Below are 8,969 nucleotides of genomic sequence, written 5' to 3' on the forward strand. Positions count from 1 at the left end.
CTATATATAAATTTTGTCTTAATTTAAAAAATGAAACACAAACAAGCAAAAAGACTCAACACTACCCCACAGACCCTTTTGTTCAAGGAGACCAGTAACCCAACAGCATTGTGACTCTGCTGCCCATGTCAGGCTTTGCCCAGATGCAGTTATATCAGAGACAGACATCCCCACGTCAGTGCTGAGAAGTCTGTCCCTGACCTCACTAAGAACTGGAGGGCAAGAGCAAGATAGATACATTTAGTGAAGGCTGTGGTCTGTTTTGATCCCATTATACATTTTCAAATAAAAGCTTTAGTTTATTAGACTCAAATCTACTTTTCTTTAACATTTAATTAACCTCAAATTTAATTCTGTGTTTTAATTTCTTGTCATCCTATCAGTATTAGCAAAGGGATACTTTAGAGAGTATGAGGTAATATTCTCCCCTAAGTTATTACCCTTCTGGGGGATATCATTACACGTCTTTAAAAATTTATTTTGAAATAGTTTCACACTTGTAGGACAGTTACAAAAATAATATAAAACTGGGAAGTGGGTCTAGTTTGGTGGCTGAGCACCTGCTTTCCATGTATGAGATCCTGGGTTCAATCCCTGGTGCCACCTGTATTCGTCAGCCAAAGGGGTGCTGATGCAAAACACCAGAAATTGGTTGGTTTTTATAAAGGGTGTTTATTTGGGGGAAGCTTACAGATACCAGGCCATAAAGCGTAAGTTACTTCCCTCACCAAAGTCTATTTGGAGCAAGATGGCTGCCGACATCTTGGGGTGGGCTGGGGTGCCCACCAAGGGGTGGGGACTCAACACTCTAATCATAACTCAGTCATGCCCAGGTACAGATCAGATTACAAGCACAATCCAATATTTCTTTTTGAAATTCATCTATAATATTAAACTGCTACAGCACCTAAAAAAAATACAATCCTATGCAGAGAACCCTAACATACCCCTACCATCCAGATACCCAGATCTATCAATTTTAACATCTTGCCACATTTACCATATCATTTTTTCTATTTACCCATTTAGAAAATGAATGGGTATATATATATATATCATGTCCCTTGTATATATCATGTCCCTTGACCACTAATAGTGACATATACATTTCCTAAGAAAAGGATATTCACTTATGTAACCACCTTAAAAGTGCAGTTAAAAGTTCAAGAAATTTAACACTGATGTGAAGCTTATAGTTTATATTTCAATTTTTTCATATGTCCCAATAATGTCCCTTTGAGTCTTTTCTCTGCCCTTGCTCAATCCCACCCAGGATCATGTACTGCATTTAAGTGTCATTATCTCATTACTTGCTATTTCTTTCTTTTTTAAATTTTTAATTGTGGAAATACACACACACACACATACAACATAAACTTTCCCATCTCACCCACTCCCAAGCATACCATTCAATGGGAATAATCAGATGCACAATATTGTAGTACCTTCACTACCTTCCATTAGTAAATTTCCCATCTCTCCAAACAGAAACCTCACACCTATTATACATTAATTCCTCATTGCTTCTGTCCCCCACTCTGGCAACCTGCACTCTAATTTCTGTTTCTATGAGCTTGCATATTCTCCAGTATTTTCTTTGTAGTTACCATGGGGTTTAAATTTAGCATCCTAAGCCTGTAACAACTTAATTTGCTTTGATACTAACTTAACTTCAACAGTATAAACAATGTTCCTATACCCCACAGTCCCCCCAAACTTTTCTTTAGTTCTTGTCACAGATTACATGCTTTTACATTATGAGTCTAAAACCGCTGGTTTATCATTACATTTTATGTATTTGCCTTTTAGATCCTGCAGAAAGTAAAAAGTGGAGTTACAAGCCAAAAAGACAATAGTACTGGCATTTATATTTACCCAGGTCATTACCTTCACCAGAGATCCTTATTTCTTCATGAATTTTTTTTTTTTTTTTAGGTGCTGGGGATTGAGCCCAGGACCTTGTAGGTGGGAAGCCAGCACTCAACCACTGAATCACATCAGCTTCCCTGACTTGTTTCTTCATTTGTTTATCTGTTTTTGCATTTAGAAGGCACTGGGGAAGGAACCCAGGGTCTCCCACATGGGAAGAAAGCACTCAGCTGCTTAAGCCACACTCACTCCTCACGAAGCTTTGATCTCTTGGCTATTGTTCTCTCCTTTCAATCTGCAGAAACTCTCTTTAGCGTCTCTTGCAGGTTCAGTTTAGTGGTGATGAACCCCTTCAGCTTTTGTTTATCTAAGAATGTCTTAATCTCTCCCTCATTTTTTTCATGATGTGGTAATTTTAAATATTGAAAGTAAATTGTAAATGTATCTTTATAAACAATATGCATAAAATAGATCTATTATTCTAAAATCTTTTCTTTTTAAAATGATTTTTCACCGTAAATTTCTTAGGTGTTGGATTTTCCCTCAGAATAATAGTGCAATTTGGGGGAAGGAAAATTTTGTCAGTGAATCAGCCCTTCTTTGTTAATACAAGTCTGTGTTTATTTCTTGTAGGAGTGGGTGAGGACTCATGTCTATCTCTGTTCTCTTTATTACTTATAATAGCTGCACATTTTCTGTTACAATCTGTCTGAGGTCTGTCATTTTCTGGAGCAGCTTGACAAACAGCTGAGAGAACTCCATGTGGGTGAGCTTGAGCTGGCACTCCAGGGTTTACAACAAGTTATCTTATATGTCCTCAATGGGCTTCATATTCAGCAAACCCAGGCAGCCTCCACTGAGAATAATGACAACTATAAATACCACCAAGTGGTTGTCATCTAATTCCAGTGCATTGAACTACACAGCAAACTCAAACTTGGGCTCCCCGAAGTCACCAAAGGGCTTTCTAAGGCTCTTTATTTTATTTTTAAAATTAAAAAAAAAAAAGATTATTTATGTATTTATGTATGTATGTATGTATTTATTTATTTATTCATTTATTTATTTCTCTCCCCTTCCCACCCCCCCCCCCCATCTGCTTTCTGTGTCCATTCGGTGTGTGTGTAAGTCTGTGTTCACTTGGATTCTTGTCAGCAGCACCGGAAATCTGTGTCTCTTTTGGTTGCATCATCTTGCTAGGTCAGCTTTCTATGTGTGCGGTGCCACACCTGGGCAGGATACACTTTTTTTCATGTGGGGCAGCTCTCTTTATGGGGCTTATTCCTTGAGTGTGGGCTCCCCTACACAGGTACTCCTTGCACACATCAGCACTGCACATGGCCAGCTCATCACACAGGTCAGGAGGCCCTGGGTTTGTACCCTTGACCTCCCATGTGGTAGGCGGATGCTCTATCAGTTGAACCAAATCCACTTCCCCTATTGTCATGAATCTTTGACCTTCTGATATGAGAATTCCATCTTTATTCATTAAGGAGGCCAGCATCGTGTATATGATTTCATGGGCACGATATTTTCAGGAGTTACTTGGTCATTCAAATCAAGGTTTATCAAACCAGAGATACTTTTGGCACACTCTGTGATCTCTTGCACAGCTTCCTCTGAGTGACTGACAACACTGAAAGATGCGGATAGCTATCTCTTTGCTTTGCTCCTGCAGGGGTGTGATGTGTTTGAACTTGATTTTTATCTTCTCCCATCATTGAGGAGTTCATGTCATAAATAACAAAAGGTAATTTGTCTGTTGTCTTTCCTGTCAAGATCACTCTCACCTTGGCTTTGGTCCGTGGGAAGGACTTTATGTATGAGTCATACAAATGCTTTGCCAGGGCCCAGAGATCAGCAGACAATGTGTTCAGCTGGCCTCCTTGATGAATATCACTGGCTATCACTGGAGATCTCCACCAACAGTTTCTCCTTCTCGGCCTGTGGCATCTGCCCAAACCTGGTTGTATTATGAAACATCCTCACAGCAAGGCATTTCTGAAACCAACAGTATCCACACTTATTTCTACTTTTTTTGTATGGATCCAACAGTTAAGATCACATCTATCATAAATAAGCTTCAATCTCATTGTCCTCTGGAAGAAACCTTTGCATCTTTCACAGGCATGAATTCATAGTGGAACCCAGAAGCTTTATCTCCACAGACCGGGTGTAACAGTTTGATATGGTTATGAATTCCAAAAATAGATATTGGATTATGTTTGTAATCTGATCTGTACAAGGGTCTGATTGAGTTATGATTAGGGCTTTAATTGGGCCACATCATTATGGCATTGAGTCCCTGCATCTTGGTGGGTGGGGACTCACAGATAAAAGGCATGGCAAAGGACAGAGTTGGGGGTTTTTGATATTGGAGTTTTGATGTTGGAGTTTGATGCTGAAGCTTTAAGCTGGAGCCCCAGGAAGTAAGCTCACAGAGGAAAGAGAAGACAGCCCCAGGAAGAGAGGAACCCTGAGCCCAGGAATAAGCAAGCCCTGGAAAGAAAGGACCTTGAACCCAAAGAGAAGCAAGACCCTGGAAGGGAGGAACCCAGGAAGCCTGAACCCTTGCAGCTGTTGGCAGCCATCTTGCTCCAACACATGAAAATAAACTTTAGTAAGAGAAGTAACTTATGCTTTATGGCCTGATATCTGTAAGCTCCTACCCCAAATAAATACCCTTTATAAAATCCAATGAATTTCTGGTATTTTGCATCAGCACCCTTTGGCTGATGAATACACCTGGCATTCAATTTTCATGAGGGAGATGGAAGAGTCTTTGTGTGGCTTATTGTAGAGCTGAGTTTTTTCAGAATAATAAGGTGGAAATGCAGGCTCCACTTTGATTATACTTTGGTACTCTTGGAGCTCCAGGTCATACATATAAACAGCAACCACTGGGTCAGCTCTTGTAAATGGAATGTCTTCATAGTATGGAATAGAAAGAGTGGAGAAGTCAACTGTGCATGTGAAGGGATTGATGTCAAAGAGTGGGAGTGGTCATCCATTACAGAAAGATCCGTAGAGCTGATTCCAAAGCTGATGAGCCAAAATAGCATCTCTGTGTCAACAATAGTAATTCCATTAAAGGGTGATCCTTGTTGGAGAAAATGGTCTTCTTGATGTATATACCTGTGGTTTAGAGTTTCTTCTTTCAAATCTGCCATGGCTGTGTGGTGCCCCATGTCCCTGCAGCCACCTTGAGTGCCCCAGATGGTGCTCCAGCTCTGGCTTGGGCTTGGGCTCCAGCTTTTTTTTTTTTTTTTAATTTATTTTTTTCTTCTTTATTTTCTTTTAATGTTGCATTAAAAAAATATGAGGTCCTCATATACCCCCCACCCCACCCACCCCACTCCTCTCGCATCAACAATTCTTCCATCATCGTGGCACATTCACTGCACCTGGCAAATACATTCTGGAGCACTGCTACACCATATGGACAGTGGTCCACATTGTAGTCCACACTCTCCCCCAGTCCACCCAGTGGGCCAAAGCAGGACACACAACGTCCAGCATCCATCCCTGCAGCACCACCCAGGACAACTCCAAATCCTGAAAATGCTCCCACACCATATCTCTTCTTCCATCTCCCTACCATCAGCAGCTACCGTGGCCACCCTCTCCACATCACGACTACAATTTCTTCCCTTACTAATCACAATAGCTCCCCAGCAGAACACCAGTAAGTCCACTCTAATCCATACTCTATTTCTCTATCCAGTGGACCTTGGGATGGTTATGTCCACTTCCCCTCTATATCAAGAGGGGGCTTAAATTCCACATGGATGATGGATGCAATTCTCCTGCTTGCAGCTGTAGGCACTCTTGGCTCCCTGGTGTGGTGGTTGACTCTTTTAAACTCCCTGTCAGCTGGCTAGGGTAAGTCCAACAAACCAGAGGGTAGGGGGCTCCAGCTTTGAGTGCAACCAGGCGCTGCCCAACCATGGCAGCCCCAGGTGGTGGTGGATGGGTGCAGACTTCCCTTTCATTTTTGAAAGACAGTTTTGCTGGATATAGAATTCTTGGTCAGCAATTTTTTGCTTTTAACACTTTAAATGTCATCCCAATGCCTGCCTGCCTCTATAGTTTCTTATGAGAAATAGACACTGAATCACATTGAGGTTCTCTTTTATGTGAATGCCATTTCTGTCTTGTGGCTTTCAGAATTCCCTGTTTTTGTCACCTGACAGTTTGATCATACTATGATGTGGCATTGATCTCTTTGAGTTCATCCTGTTTGGATAAAGTTGTTGAACATCTTGGATGTGTATATTCATGTCTTTTGTTATATTTGGGAAGTTGTCAATCATTATTTCTTTGAATATTCTCTCTGTCCTTTTTTCTATTTCTTCTCTTTCTGGACTCCTACACTTGATGGTGTCCCACAGGTTCCTCAAGTTCTGTTCACTTTTCTTCCTTTTTTTTTTCTGCCTCTCAGCCTGAAAGATTTCAGTTTTCTTATCTTAAAGTTCTCTGTTTCTTCTGCCAGCTCCAATCTGCTCTTGAACTCCTCTAGGGAATTTTAAATTTCTCTCACTATGGTCTTCTGCTCTGTTTGCTTTCTTTTCAGAATTTCCATCTCTCTTTTGATATTCTCTTTGTGTTTATCTATTGCTTCCCTGATTTCCTTTGGTTCTTTGTCCATGTTTTTCTTTAGCTTTGAACATATTTAGGTCCATTTTTCTGGTATGTGCCTGATCTGGTCCTCCTCAGTGAGGATCTGCTAGCTCCTTATTGATGATTTCTAATCCTTTGATCTTCTCCTTTGCCTGGGTCATCACTTTCTGTTTCTTTGTATGTTTTATAAACCTGACATTTTGATATTTTTGAGTGTTATTGCTGGAATTCAGACTTTGAGTATCTGTTCCTTGTATTCATGACAGCTTTCCTTAAATGACAGGAGCTAAGGAAGGAAAAAAAGGGGGAAGGAAAAAAAGGGGGAAGGAAAAAAGAAAACACCTTTCCTAGTCTTTGCAGATTGACCTGTGTGAGTGCTCTCTCTTAGAGTTTAGCCATACAAAGAGTTTGGAGAATAGCTCAAGACCAAAGCATAGGGACCTCCCTGATCCTTTCTGTGCATGGGTCTTGTCTTGGGCATGCATGCATGGACCTAGGAACTCCCACACTTACACGGCTCCATGTGCCTCCTCTGCCCTAGGAAGCAGTTTCCTTGCATTCCCAGGCACTGGGAATCTTCTGCCACAGGCAGTGCAACTTGACGGCTCTCCCTTAAAGTTCTGTAGGAGAGCTCTGTGAACTGCCTTCTACGATCAAGGCAAGTTCTGGGGTGGTGAGTCCCTCAGGCCACCACCAGATAGACTGGGCCAGACAAACATGTTCCCAGTACGTGCATGAGGATTACTCTTCTTCCTCCAGGACCAGGACTGGGAACCCACACTGGGCGTGTGGGCTGGATCTGTGCCAAGTGGATGAAGAGTAGCAGAGGGGCCAGACAGGGGGCCAGGAGATTGTATCACTTTGAAGTAGGCTTTTCTTGATTTGGTGCTTGCCTTGTTACTGCAGTCTTTTAACTGTTTTTTAGAGCTTTTAGAAAGATGTTTCTGCCAGTTCTTGCTGGCTGGTCAAAGCTTTTGTGGGGGGAAGGGGCCCTGAAGTGTCTCACTCCACCATCTTAATCATGCTGGGGTTCCTTATATCTTTTTTCTAGATTTTTAAATTTTTTAATTTACTTTATTTTTCTTTATTTATTCCCCCCACCCCAGATGGTTCCCTTGTCTGTTTGTTCATTGTTTGCTCACCTTCTCCAGGAGGCACTGGGAACTGAACCCAGGACCTCCCACATAAGAGGTGATTGCCCAGTAGACTGAGCCACATCTGCTCCCCAGGGACTGCAGCATCTGCTGACTTGTAGCCTCTGCTTTTTGTGGCGGGGGCAGAGCTTAGCTCATTGTGGTGTCTCGCTCTGGTTCAGTGGTGTCTAGCTCTGTTGCGGTGGAGGCAGCTTCTATGCCTTTTAGGAGGCACTTGGGCTTGAACCCAAGTGGTAGGAGGGTACCCAAGTGGTTGAACCTCATCTGCTTCCCTCTACTTTTTTAAATGAGGCTAATTTTAGAATTTTAGGAATTGGTTTGTTACCCCTGTGAAAACATTAAAATCTAAAACTTAATTTTTGATGTTTAAAAAAAATGCATGATAGTCCTATAAGCAAAATTTCCTTTTCATTTTAATCATTTACCATTCTGGTCTGGCACTTTCCTAATGTGCCATATGCACTTCATCAAGGGATGAGAAGCAATGTAATCTCAGAGTACACTGTTGATCACAATGTGTTTCCTGCATGTTCCTCTGTACCCAGCCTATGCTGTGGAGCATTCAAGAGAATCACAAGACGGGTATTGTCAGGAAAGAAAGTCTTTTGTATTCTCAGATCTGTGAGACTCCTTCCAATTTTCATATATCTCTGGCACCTCTCCAGCATTCTTACAGCCACTTACTAACGTGCCTGCTAGTGGGAGATCTTGGAACTCTGTCTGAACAAGTCTGCAATGCCCTGAGTTTACAGAGCTCAAAGATACTTACTTCAAGAACTCACTCACTTCAGCTCTGTTTACAGGAAAGACTATACAGAAGCATAGGTGCGTCTTTAAAATTTCAGAATAGTGAGCTGCTATAGCTGAAATGGGCCGTAAGTTTAATCTATCTAGTTCACCCTGCTCATTTTACAGATAAGAGAACTCACTCCAGGAAAAACAGACCTCACCTCCATCGGTACTGGTACTTAGCGAGCAACAATCATGAACCAGGAATCATTGCTGGTATTAATATTTTTTTACATATTTATTGGTATTTTTCCTTGTTTCAAGAAGGATTTAAGACAGAGCATCTGGTATTTAGAAGCCCATTCATGAAGAAAAGAGATGAGTTCTCTGTGCTACAGTGAACTTTTTTTCTCACCTAGATATGGGGAAGTGAGGTCTATTTGCTTTAAAGTGACTAAATGTTCTTGCTGTTCTATTCATTCTTATATCTCAATCTCTGCTAATCCTTCACTCTGTCCTCTTTGAAAGAAGCATGATCTATACATATATTTTCCTTTTAAATCATGTGTCTAGACATGTCTTTTTCAAAGGTATTTT

The 8,969-nt window shown here is 41.3% G+C and overlaps 1 pseudogene; it reads right to left on the bottom strand.

Moving 5' to 3' along the window:
- Window positions 1-542: 542 nt before the first annotated feature.
- On the bottom strand, window positions 543-8,969 carry LOC101411701 (peroxisome proliferator-activated receptor gamma-like; annotated as a pseudogene).

The sequence above is a fragment of the Dasypus novemcinctus genome, chromosome 2 (genome assembly GCF_030445035.2).
Source record: "Dasypus novemcinctus isolate mDasNov1 chromosome 2, mDasNov1.1.hap2, whole genome shotgun sequence".
In the NCBI taxonomy this organism is placed as follows: Eukaryota; Metazoa; Chordata; class Mammalia; order Cingulata; family Dasypodidae; genus Dasypus; species Dasypus novemcinctus.